The sequence below is a fragment of the Callospermophilus lateralis genome, chromosome 9 (genome assembly GCF_048772815.1).
Source record: "Callospermophilus lateralis isolate mCalLat2 chromosome 9, mCalLat2.hap1, whole genome shotgun sequence".
Lineage (NCBI taxonomy): Eukaryota > Metazoa > Chordata > Mammalia > Rodentia > Sciuridae > Callospermophilus > Callospermophilus lateralis.
The window spans coordinates 34,197,759-34,210,125 of NC_135313.1; the positions used below are offsets into that span (position 1 = coordinate 34,197,759).

The 12,367-nt window shown below is 45.3% G+C and overlaps 1 long non-coding RNA gene across 2 annotated transcripts; it reads right to left on the minus strand.

The window, feature by feature from the left end:
* Positions 1 to 4,359: 4,359 nt before the first annotated feature.
* LOC143406929 (uncharacterized) lies at positions 4,360 to 10,706 on the minus strand. 2 transcript variants are annotated; one of them, XR_013092309.2, is made up of 4 exons: positions 9,461 to 10,706; positions 8,792 to 8,904; positions 5,611 to 5,765; positions 4,360 to 5,059 (listed from the first exon to the last, which is right to left on the minus strand). It is a non-coding gene; the product is annotated as an uncharacterized LOC143406929 (long non-coding RNA). The 2 variants fall into 2 exon arrangements; XR_013155593.1 differs by having other exon boundaries at positions 8,787 to 8,904.
* Positions 10,707 to 12,367: the final 1,661 nt, after the last annotated feature.

Below are 12,367 nucleotides of genomic sequence, written 5' to 3' on the forward strand. Positions count from 1 at the left end.
TGTGGATAAGGACTGTACAGGCTTATAACCTCAGTGACCTAGAAGGCTGGCACAAGAGGATTACAAATTCAAGAAAAGGCGGGTAGGGTGACACACACCTGTAACTCCAGTGGCTGGGAAGGCTGAAAAAGGAGAATTGGGAGTTCTAAGCCAGCAACAGCAAAGGTGAGGTGCTACACAACTAAGTGAGACCCTGCCTCTAAATTAAATATGAAAAAGGGCTGGATATGTGGCTCAGTGGTTGAGTACCCCTTAGTTCAATCCTGGTATGAAAAAAAAAATTCAAGAGATGATTTAGCAACTTCATTAGATCAAGTCTCAAAACAAGAACTAAAAAGTACTGGAGATACATCTTGTAAGGTTGTCAAAAACCAAAGTCCCATGATTTCAAGTTCAAATTTTAAAAATGCTAGGAAAAGTAGGGTCCAAGAAGACCTCCCTTGGGGAAGTTCCTTGGAGGTCTCCTGGAAGCAAGACCCTCTGGGTGGAGTCTTCTGGAAGATCTATGCCAATGGGTGAATACCAAGGTCCAGAGTTTGGAGTTGTAGCTGCTGGTGTCTGTTGTAAGGCCTTGCAGTGAGTGCAGTCAGGTGTGTAGTGGCAGCTATGACCCAGTCTGGGAAGCTTGCCTGCCCTCCCCTGGCTGGACTTGATCTTCTACTTTGGCTTCTTGACTCTTTTGAATCCTAACTCCCTGGGCAGACTCTGAGTCCCAAGAAGCAGAAGGTTGTAGGTGGGTTTGAAAGGAAGACAGGCAGAGGTGGGACTTAGTCAACTGCAAGGTGTCAGGGCACCCCGGAAAATAGCCTTGGGGAAATAGATAGCAGGGTACCACAGGAAGATCATTTCCCATCTGGCTACTCAAGGCTGCTGTGTATCTGCTTAGAGATGCCCTGCTTGTAGAACACCCAATCCACCAGTGCCCTGGCTACCCACTTCTATTGAGAAGATGCTGCCAGTCCACCCTGCTGATAAGCAGAGCAAGAACAATGAGGGAGGGCACCCTTAGATCCAGACTTGACCCCCTTAGATCTGGATGTGGTGTCTCACCACCCAGCATTCCCAAACAGGAGTACACTACATGTAAAAATTTCACATTTTGGCAAAAATTTATTGAGAAAACAGAATGAAACACCAGCTCTGAAGTCTCCATGGTGGAGTAGGAAACCCAAGCTTTACTTCTAGGTATTCCTAACAAAACACTCCTCCAAAAATGGTTGCAGCAGAAATCTCAGCACTCCTGGGTCCCAAAGGTTGCAGACTCAAGCAGCCTCAGGGAACCTTGCACAGAAGGACCTGGATCCACTCCCAGCAGCCTTGGCTGGTCTCCTGGCCTCTGACGGGGGCAGGGAGAAGAGCACTCTTACAAGGGTCACTACTACCAGAGGTCTTGGGCTCAAGACCTCCCTCACACTTGCACCTGGAACACAAGGGAACCCCAGAGGGTGGTCGATGGCGGGGCACCTTTGAGACCCCCGACTTTCCTGGGGGAGCCTGCGACTTCTTCTGGGTTGCAGAAGCCCAGTCCAGTACAGGAATCTCTGTGTCCTGGTGCAAGGTGCCATGTGCTTTTGGAAAGTCATCTTTCCATGACCAATGCCAGAGAAGAAGCCCTTGGGGTGTAGAATGCAGACTGCAGTGCAAGTCTTGGCTGTCATGGGTGATAACTTGTGGCTGGAGGTAGAAGGGCAACAGCTGGGCCCCAGGAAATATTGAGCTCAGGATCAGAGGCCTCTGGAGCCCTGGTGCCTGCTCTATAGAATTCCAAGCCTGTGACACACAGAAGAGAAAGTGCTGTTCCATGATGTTTGGGGCCTTACACAAGGTACCACCAAGTATGCGGGACTCAGCAGGCAGCAGATTTGGTGTTCTGAAACTTCTCTGGCCTCCAGGGAGTTTCTAACCACAGACTGGGAATATGGGTGGTGTTTGTTTTAATCCTGAAATGAAATTTCATCAGAAAGCCCAATTAATGAGATTAACAACAACAACAATTATTTGTTAGTCTCTGTAATCGGAAGACTTGCTCCATACAAGACACTGAAAAATATACATTTTACTTCTGGCTTTAGCAGGGTTTTCAGCAGAATGTTTAGATAATCACAAAATGATTTGTTTGTAACCCTTTTCATTCCTGAACTCTGCCTGTGTGGTAGAGTACTTGTGAATAAGCAATTTAAAAATGGGAAATGAGTTTTGTTTTTCAGAGTTGGTACTATAATCTTGATTGACCTATCACCTCATACCCAACTCCGTCCAATTCATAACTTGATAAATGAATCCCTAATATGATAATAGGAGGACTTGGGGCTCTTTGGAGTAAATGAGGCCATAATCCCTCATTAAGTGTATTTATGGCTCATACTGGAGATTTTTTTAAACTATTTTGCAGTCAGTATCTTCTAAACACCCAATAGAATGGTGCTAGAAATTCATAATAAAAATGGGAAGTGAAAATTCACAAAATTGTGGAGAGCAAAAAAAAAAACATTTAAAATAATATTCTGATCAAGGAAAAAAAGCACAAGAAATAGAAGAAATACATAGATAACTAATAACAATGGAAACACACTATACCAAAATTTATGGGATAAAGCAGAAACAGTGACCAGGAAGGTGTATTAGACAGGGTTTTCAAAAGGAAGAGAATCAATAGGACGTATGATTATAAAAAGGGAATTGATTAGATTGGCTTACCTGACCAGAAGCTGGGTAGTCCCCAATGGCCGTTTGCAGGCTGTAGAGCTGGAGGTACCAGTAGCTGCATAAGTGGCTGAAGCCCTGGAAAGAAGAGAGATCAACAGTGTTCTCCTAGTCTGAACAGAAGGCTTCTGGAAACTCCCTGGACAATCCCTGTCAGAGTCCACTTTGGAGGAGTGAAGAAGCAAGAATCCGATATCCTCAAGTGATGGCATCAGCAATCAAGAAGATGAGCACTTGCACCTGCTGCTGCTGCCTTGTTCTTCTACCTTTTATTCTATCCTAGCTACCATCCTTTTGGAGGACACTGCTCAACTTTAGGGAGGGTCTCCATTTCAATTGCTATCCCACATGCCAATCACACCTTCATTGACACACCCAAAGCCTCTTAATCATTGGCATGTCTTAATCCTATCAGCTTGAATGAATGCTGACATTAACAAAGACTAACAAGACTGAATCAACAAGAACACCAGAACAGATCTACAACTTGAATAGGTAATCAAACACAAGGTGAGGCTGGGGTTGTAGCTGAATGGTATAGAGCATTTGCTGGAGGCCCTGCCTGGGTTCAGTGACCACCACTAGGGAAAAATAAATCCTAATAAGTGAAAGCTCTGGGCATAGTAGTTTCATCAGTGAATTCTATGAAAAATTAAAAGAAGCATGGCTGACTACTCTCAATCTTTTTCAAAATATTGAAGAGGAACGGGAAAAACTGTAGACCTCTACTCCTAATTCTATTAGTGACTATTTGAAAGTTGGATTATAGAGAACTGCCAGTGTGTGAATCCAAGATATATTTCAATTGCATCAATATTTCATATTTCAATAATGTATTTTGCAATTGATGCTGAAAAACTTGTGCATGAAATAAAGTATTAAATTAGGGACTGCCCTTCATTTCTGATTCTTCCTGATTGTGTTTATATTGTTCAACACTTAAAAAAATAAAAATAGATTGGGCTAGGGATGTGGCTCAAGCGGTATCGCGCTCGCCTGGCTCGCGCAGGGCACTGGGTTCGATCCTCAGCACCACGTAAAAATAAAGATGTTGTGTCCACTGAAAACTAAAAGATAAATATTAAAAAATTCTCTCCCTCTTAAAAAATAAAATACATAAAAATAGATAAAAATTTTAAGAAACCTATATGCTGAAATTTGAGGTACTTCCTTGAAGACACATGAACATCTCTACAACTGATATGGGTCATCAGTTTCTCTGGGAATATACTTTACTTAGCTGTTTTGCCTTTCCTTGAAATATTCTTTTTGAATTTGACAAAGTAGAACATCTCCCTGTGGTGTGTATCAACAGTGTAAAAGTAAGACTTTTGCAATTGACTATAGAAGTCCAAACGTTCAGACAACTGTGGGATTAAGCCCTGTGAATGTTTGTCCCCAGAACAATTACAGAAGTGGAATGAGTTGAAGAATACTTGTAATTAACATTGATCATACATTAATACCACGCAGGATCAACAGGCAATGGAGAACCCTGTCTGCCCTCTGTGCAAGGGGACCCCAGCATCCATCCCTTGTCTAGCAAAGAAAGGATAACCTGTGCAGGGCCCATACTGGCATCCAGCCAACCTGCCTTTCATTTCCCAATCTCCAAATCAAACACACAAGTGAAAAACAATTGTTTCTATAATTTTATTATGCAAGGGACAGAAAATTTTATGAAAATTCAAGAAGGCATAAACTTCTCACTTGATTACTAATCTGAGAATTGTTTATTTTAACATTGTTTCTTCTCAGAGGATCATCCATTGCAGCATGTTCAGAGAGTCGCCAGTGCTCTCAAGCCAAAGGCAGGCAGCCAGGAGTCCAGAGCCTTAAAATCTAAAGTCTCTTCATGGGAGTGGAAACCTCAGGCAGTGGCTCTTGACATCCGCATAGCACGATGCTGGAAAGAGCATGGGCATTGGTCTGCCTAGTTTCTTAGAGGCATCCAATTCCCCTAGTGCGGTCTGCAGCTCCTACTGGGTCAGAGGCTTTGGGCCTGGGCAGGCAGGCAGCTCTGTGCCTCTTCTGAAAGTGCTGTGCAATCTGAATCCATGGAGGGGGCAGTCAGAGCCAAGAAACCCACAGGGTTTTAAAAGTGTTTCACGGTTAAAAGTCCTGGTGATTCCAAGAAAGGAAGCCCAGCCTAGGATAAAAAGACAGAGGCCAGGGCCTAGGATCTGCTTCCATGAGGGCTGACAGTGCCTGTGGCCCTGGAGCATCATCTCCACAATCCCAGGCCTCCCTCACACAGCTGGGGAGATGCTTCTCCATAGCTGCAGACTCTCAGAGGAGGAAAAGTCTTCAGAGTCCCCTTGCCTGATGATTTCTACTCTTCTGGGCTCCTCTTGACCTGAAGTCAAGAAGTGTAGAAGTTAGTGGAGATAGGATCTCATGAGTACATTCCTGCTGAAGGCAAAATTCAATCATCTTGGATGTCAGTGTTTGATTGAATTGATTTTGTTGATAGACAGGTTTAAAACAATTTTGAAAAATCCCAGGATACCCATCACTGGTTGCCATGGCCTACACCTTACTACCTGGTCTCCAAGGAGAGAAAGAGAGAGAAGAGGGAGAAAGAGAGGGAGAGGGATGGGAGAGAGAGAGAGAGAGAGAGAGAGAGAGAGAGAGAGAGAAAGAGAGAGAGAGAGAGAGAGAGAGAGAGAGAGAGAGTTAGTCTTGGAGGAGGCTGAGGCTGGAAGATTGCAAGTTCAAAGCCAGCCTCAGCAATTTAGCTAGACCCTAAGCAATTTGGGAGACATTGTCTGGGAAAAAAATTCTGAGAATGTGGCTCAGTGATTAAGCAGTTTGGGCTCAATCCCTGTGCATTATGGTTCTTGAAAGGAATAGAATCAACAGTAAGTATGATTATAAGAAGGGAACTTATTAGGTTGACTTACCCACCAGAAGCTGGATCTTCCACAATGGCAGTCTGTATGCTGGAGAACTGGAAAAACAAAGTATCTGCACAGTCCAAGAGGCGGAATTCCCAGAACAAGAGAAATTAGGGTGCTCCCCTTGTAATAGACCAAAGGCTTCTGGAGAATCACTGGCAGAGCCTGCTTTGGAAGAAGCAAGAGTCTGACATTCATTCAATCACAGCAGCAATCAGGAACTGTTCAAGAGGAATCAGCTTGCATCTGCTGCTGCTTTCCTTGTTCTTCCAATTTTCATTCTATCCAAGCCATCATCTTATTGGATGGTACTGACCATGCTTAATGAGGTCTCCGTTTCCGTTGGCTATCCCACATGCCAAACCTGTCTAGACACATCCTCATTGACACACCCATAAGCCTCTTAATCCTCTGCATCTCTTAATCTAATCAATTTGGTAATTCAAAATAACCATTACACCCTGGTACAGTAAATCAATCAATAAAGTAATTAATTAATATCCAGGGTCCCTTCTCAAACAAACACACACAAAAGGAGAGAGAAGATAAGAAGAAGTTAGGGATGGATAGTACAGGGGAAGGGATTTTCTGGAGGACAAGGGTTGGGTTACCATGAGCACAGCCAAAATAGTAATCAAGGAAATTCATGTGGCAAACTATACATGAAGGGGATTCAACTTGAGGAGCAATTTAGAATATCGTTCCCAGGCTGGGTGTGGTTTTGCTTGACTGTTACTCTAGGACTCAGGAGGCTGAGGTAGGATGATCTTAAGTTCAAAGCCAGCCTCAAGCAAGTTAAGGAGGCCCTAAACAACTTAGTGAGACCATGTCTCAAAATATAATATAAGAAGGCCTGCGGATGTATTTTGATGGGTAAGCAAATCTTCAGAACTCCCTACCACCATCCAAAAATGTCTAATAAATACTTCATAACTTCTGTAGGTTTCCCTCCTTTGATTCTCAGGACAATTCTGCTTGAGTCTGAGATGTTGGCCATCTGTGCAATACATTCCTCCTCCGTACTTGTGAATACCCTGGTCTCTGAGGAGAGAGAGGCACACAGAGAGAGTTGAAAGAGTATTCAGATGTGGTGGGTTCAGGTGTAATTTGTAATTGTTGAATTACAAATTGTAATTGTAATTGTTGATTCCAAATTTTATTTTGTTTTTATTTTTATGTTTTTAATGAATAACTACATTAAAGAACTTTCTAAAATTGTGGTAAATACCTCTGATAGGGAAGACCAACGCAAAGGTCCTGAATTTCACAAGTTTAAGTTCCATTCCTACAACTTTATAGATATGACACTCAGCAGGTGATTTAATATCTATAGTCTTCATGTTTCCATCTGTGAACTGAAAACAAAACCTTTCCTAGGTAGTATCATGAGACAATCCATCCATGAGTGATAAGTAGACAGCTCAAAGCAGAAAATAAGTTGTTAAATTATGATTATTGTATTATCATAATTGATGAAATCATAAATACAACCTAAATGATTAATAAATTATAAAGGTTTCTAATGTGTGTTTCTGCTGTGAACTTATTGATTTCCTCATGTCATAGGCTTGGAGCAGTTACATTCTAGTGGACGTTTCCTTCAGTTTATCAGACATTCTAGACACAAAAATGGGAGTGCATGAAAGCAGAGCTTTCCTTGACCAGACATTTATCTTCAATGGAACCAAGTCAGTTTAATTCAGATATTTAGGGAGCATGAGTGGTAACCTGTCATGAGTGAAATTCTATGATGGATGCTGCATATAGAGACTTGAAGAGCTGCTTCCTGCTTTTGAAGAGCTTATGTTTGTGAGAGAAAATCAAGTTAAAGTCAAGAGACAACTCTCATACCCCATGGAGGCTGGTCAAATGCAAAGTAACCTAATGTTCATGATGACTCTATCAGAACCAGCCTTTTATATGAGCTGTGGTGGGGGAAGAGACAATGGTAGGAATAATCATGCGAAAGAAGGGAAGAAAGAGGAAAGAGTCATAACAAAAATTAAAAGGGAAAGAGGAGAAAGTAAAAATAAAAAGTGAAGGAAAGGAGGGACAGGGACAAAGGAAGGAAGGAAGGAAACAATGGACAAAAGAAGAGGCAGATGATTCTAAGCTGTGGCCAATAGTGGCAGGTTATAGAGTTCAGTGGAGAGAATGGACTCTCCACACCTGGGTCATGGAAAAAAAACTTCTCAACGATAAGCTTTTAAGAATGAGACAGGCACAGGTTCAAAAATGTATGTATGTATAGAAATATCACATTGTAGTTCATAAATATGTTCATTTGTTGTGTGTGAATTGACAACATTTAAAAAAGAGAGAGAATTGCCAATGCCATTGGCAATACTGCTGACTTCATCCAGTGAACTCATCCAGTGATGGGGCCCATGTGTGTGCTTGTCTCAGCCTCCTTGGAATAGGGGGCTCTGGACGTGCCTGATACCAAGGGAGCTCTTCCAAGTTTGTTGGATGCAGCATACTCACTCCTTCAGAGGAGTAACTCCTACCAAACTCCTCTTTAGATTCCTAAACTGGAGTTGGTAACCCTTAACACTAGGGGTGCTAATTCCAATATTTCTGCCAAGATGCAAGGCTAGGGTGGAGGGGAAATGTTGGGGATTTAGCTCAGCGCTATAGTGCTTGCCCGGCATGCCTCAAGTACCTAGGTTCAATCTGCAGTAGTGCAAAGTGTGAATGAATGAAGTAGGCAAGGGGTGGGTGAGTGAGTAATAGGACTGATGAGCCCCCAGTTTTGCTTTAAACAGCTCTCTGCCCTGGCCTCTTGGTCCTGATAAGGTAGCTGTAACTTCTGTGCAGTGGCGCCTCTATACTTTCTAGCAAAAAGCAATTCAGAGGCATAAGTCTAACTTGAAAAGTGAGTGGAAAGGGAGGATTCAAGTGCTTGACACTTCGTCACCATTGCAACATCTCAAGACAGAGAAGCCATCAATGACTCATTTAAAACCTTAATTTAACAGAACCTCAGCTAAGTAATTCTGGAGCCCTAGTTTGAAGGTTTAGGGGCAGAGTTTCCTTTCGGGGGGGAAAAATGGGTTTCTCTTGACTCCCCTTAAAAGCGCTGAGGTGTCTATAAGAGGAGAGGGCCCCAGACCAAGACGGAGGGGTGGCATGCAAGGAGGGCCCAGCACTGCTTCCTGCTAGCAGAGCTGTTGGTGTCCAGGATACCTTACTTTTCCATTAGACCAGCCTGATCCGTTCCCACCTTCAAGGAGACTCAGCCTGCTCTCACCACGTGCAGCCCTCCGAGTTAGTTGCTGGAGACTTCGGTAATTGGGGGCCCGGACTTCGCCAAGAAAAAGAAAGTTTTTGTTATTTCGGAAGCGCAGGTTTGTGCTGGGAGCCATCAGACAAGTAGGTATGACAAATTCCTTGCCAGCTTACTCCCATGCTGTCTAGTGGAAGGACTTCTGAAAGGTGACCTTGCTCAAGGACCAGGGCAGGATCCATGTTTAGGGTGTTCCCCCTTTAGAATAGGACAGTTTAGCATAATAGGAGATTAGGGTGTTCCCCCTTTAGAATAGGGCATATCCTGCTGCTGAGTTCCTCTTGAGTGCTTAGGGTCAGACAGTATATTTCGGGAGACAGAAGCCCATGGGAGAGGATTTGGGCAGAGTAGTGGATTTGGGCAGAGTGAGGATTTGGGAGAGAGTGGATTTGGGCAGAGAACGTGGATTCCCCCAGAACGTGTTTGTAGACGGCCTGTGTGAGTTCGGGAATAAAGAATTGCTGTTTGAATCTACAAGCTGTGTGGAGACTCGTGATTTGTGCCCAGCCAGAGACTGCGGCAGGTTTGGGGACAGCCAGTAGGAGTGGAAATCCCACTAGACGAATTGACTCACCGACATTGCCGCTACCAGGTGGCGTAGATTTACTTGCTGCACCGCTGATGGAGCCAGAAGCAATGCCTTGGGCCTCTGCAAAGCCATAAGCTGGGTTTGGCTTTTTCAGGCAGGGTCCAGTGAAGCCAGCAGCTGGAATCGGAGTTCACTTGCGCGGCACCCTAAAGAAAAAGAGCCTGCTTTTTCTTCTTAGCACTGCCTTTAGTTGGGGGTCCCTTTCTCCTTCCTAGGCCAGTTGGTGCAGCCTTTCCCGGTCACCTTTCCCCGTGTTCCCATTTGCTCTCTGACCAGCAGCGTGCCCCCGACAGTTTTCCTGATACAGCACATATTTGCACCAAGCCTGGGTGGCAGTAAGGCTCCTTTCTTTGCGTCGCCAGATTCTAGGTAACAGCACCATGGTTGGCGCCAAGGTGGAAGTTTGTCGCTGGCAGCAAGGCTAGTTGAGGTCCTTTGGGAATCCCAGCACACCATTCGCTCCCGCCCACTTTCTCTTGGTCTCGCTTCAGCTAGTTGTTCTGTGCGTGCGTTTTCTCGGTGGCACAGGCCAATACACAGCTCTGATGGGTTCTAACGTGCAGTTTCCGCGGATGCCCAGTACAGAGTTCCTTAGTGGCAGCCAGGCTGGCAGGGCCGCGGCGCCTCTGTTCCCGAGTCCTTTGGCTGTAGCGGCGCCTGAGCTTTTTCTTTCCCAGCACAGTCTTCCCGATGCCCTCCTCTCCTTCGCCGCCAAAGAACCGAGTTTTGTTTCAATGACCGCCGCGCCTCTGTCGCAGGATCCCTGGCCTCCCTGCCTCGCGCGTTTTTTGGTTTAGCAAGCTTCCATTTAGAGGCACCAGTGATTTCCATTCCTTGTCTGCCCAAGGACCAGAAGTGTCCTGATTGGACTGGAAGCTAGAAGCCGAATCGCGTCCTGGGGTTCCGAGTTGGGTTTCCTGGTCTTGGAGACCCCGTTTGTCCATGGCCAGTTAAGACTTAACACCGGAGGGCGATCGCTTCCTCCGAGCAAGTCCGGGATTGGCCATTTCTTAGTGTTTATTCCAGCCTCCGATGTTTAGTCCTAAGAACTCGGTTTTAGCAGCAGCGCCTGGCATTTAAGTGGAAGAAAGTTCCGGATTCGTGAGAGCAAACTCCATTTCAGCTTTGTGGGTGATGGTTATGTCGGGTACAAACGTGGGTACTGGCGAATGCCATTTTTCTGAAAGGCCAGTTCAACAATTGCCACTTTAGTTCTATCTGCAGTTTTACCTAACAAGTTTTGCTTTGCAATGGAGAGTCCCGCTTTGACTATGTTTGGGGTTTGCTCCTCCCAGGGAAATGCGGTGTGGCCACCAAAGCCATTTCTTGGTCGCGCCAGTTCCATTACTCCTTATTCAACCGCGGCCTGCAGCTGCCTGTGGTTTTTCACTCACGTAGAACCCAGGGAACATTGGCTATTGGGACTTGTAGCTGTCACCAATACCGGTGTCTTTTTTGAATCTTGGAAATTTTAGGTTTCGGTGGAAAAGATCTCCGTAACATCCCACGGGGATATCGCAATCCAAGATCACACCCTGCAACAAACACCATTTGCAGTTTCCTTGTAGGGCTCTGTTTTGTTTATTCTAAAGAAATTCTTCCTTTGGTAGATTTTGCTGTGCGTTTTGTATTGTTTTCGTGTAGACTTTTAATAATTTTATTACTTGTTTGTACTTAGGTAAATGTATGTTTTTCCTAGGGATTCCCTCGGTGTTGCCCCCCCAGCTTTCTGCCTCCTGATTTGTTCCTCCAGGAGCCCGTGTTAAGGTTTAGGTGTGCTGTGCCCCAAAGGCACGAGGTTTGGAGGAGCAATGATTTGGCTTAATTAGCCTTAATTTAATCGGTGAATCCCCTGAGGGGATTGACTGAGTGGTAACTGGAGGCCAGTGGGGGTGTGGCCAGAGGAAGCCATTCCCTGGGGGCATGGTTATGGGGAATAGCTGCTGGTGGAGCCAATAGGCAGACCAGTCTCTCCTTCTGCTTTCTGACACCAAGTGAGCTGTTCCCCTCTGCTTCCAGGAAGTTCTGCCTCACCCCAACCCCAGAGGAATGGAGGCCTCCTTCTATGGACTAAAGCATCTGAAACTGTGCTCCCTTAAATAAACTTTCCCTCCTCTATAATTGTGCTGGTTGAGTCCTTTTAGTCACAGTAGGGAAGAAAGGTGACTAAAACAGCTTGGTAGCAAGGCTCTGCCTCAGCGAGGCTGGAGGAAGGTCGAGTTCTGGCTGCTGGCACCTCTCCTAGCCCTACAGGGAGCGGGGTTTCTCACCAGCCCTTGGGGCAGCAGCGCCCAGAGGATTTCCAGGTTGCTTCTCGGCTCCAAGAGACTGGAGACTATCTCCCTCGGGAGACCTGGTGGGTCCCTGTGCAGGGCTTTCTTGGTCCTAGCTATTTTCCCAGGGCAATTTTTCATCCAGTAGGTGTTCCCTGAGAGGGCTGGGCATCGGTTTTTCCGTCACAGGTTGTATTTTCACGGCCTGTGAGTTTTCACCGGGGAGGGGTAACCGAACCCCAGGAGATCGCCCCTGGGTGACTGCAAAGCCAATCTGCACAGGCAGAAGGCTGAGGAAAGGTCTACTACTTGTAGTAAGCAAGGGGCGCACTGGGCGGGGTCCCAAACTGGTTACCGGTGTCCCCCAAACAAGGAAGGCAGGGGGAACCCTTACTGGGAAGACCTCAGCCCTATTCATGCAGGTAAGACTTGTGACAAGTAGGTGTTGGGCTCCTTCCTGTGAATGCTCAGTTGAAATGCTTAAGAAGGCCAGTTCAAAGATCTGGGCTGTAAGGTGCTGGGAACCCTCCTAGCCTGAAGAGGAGAAATGATTTGGCTTAATTAGCCTTAATTTAATAGGTGAATGATTTGGCTTAATTAGCCTTAATTTAATCGAAAC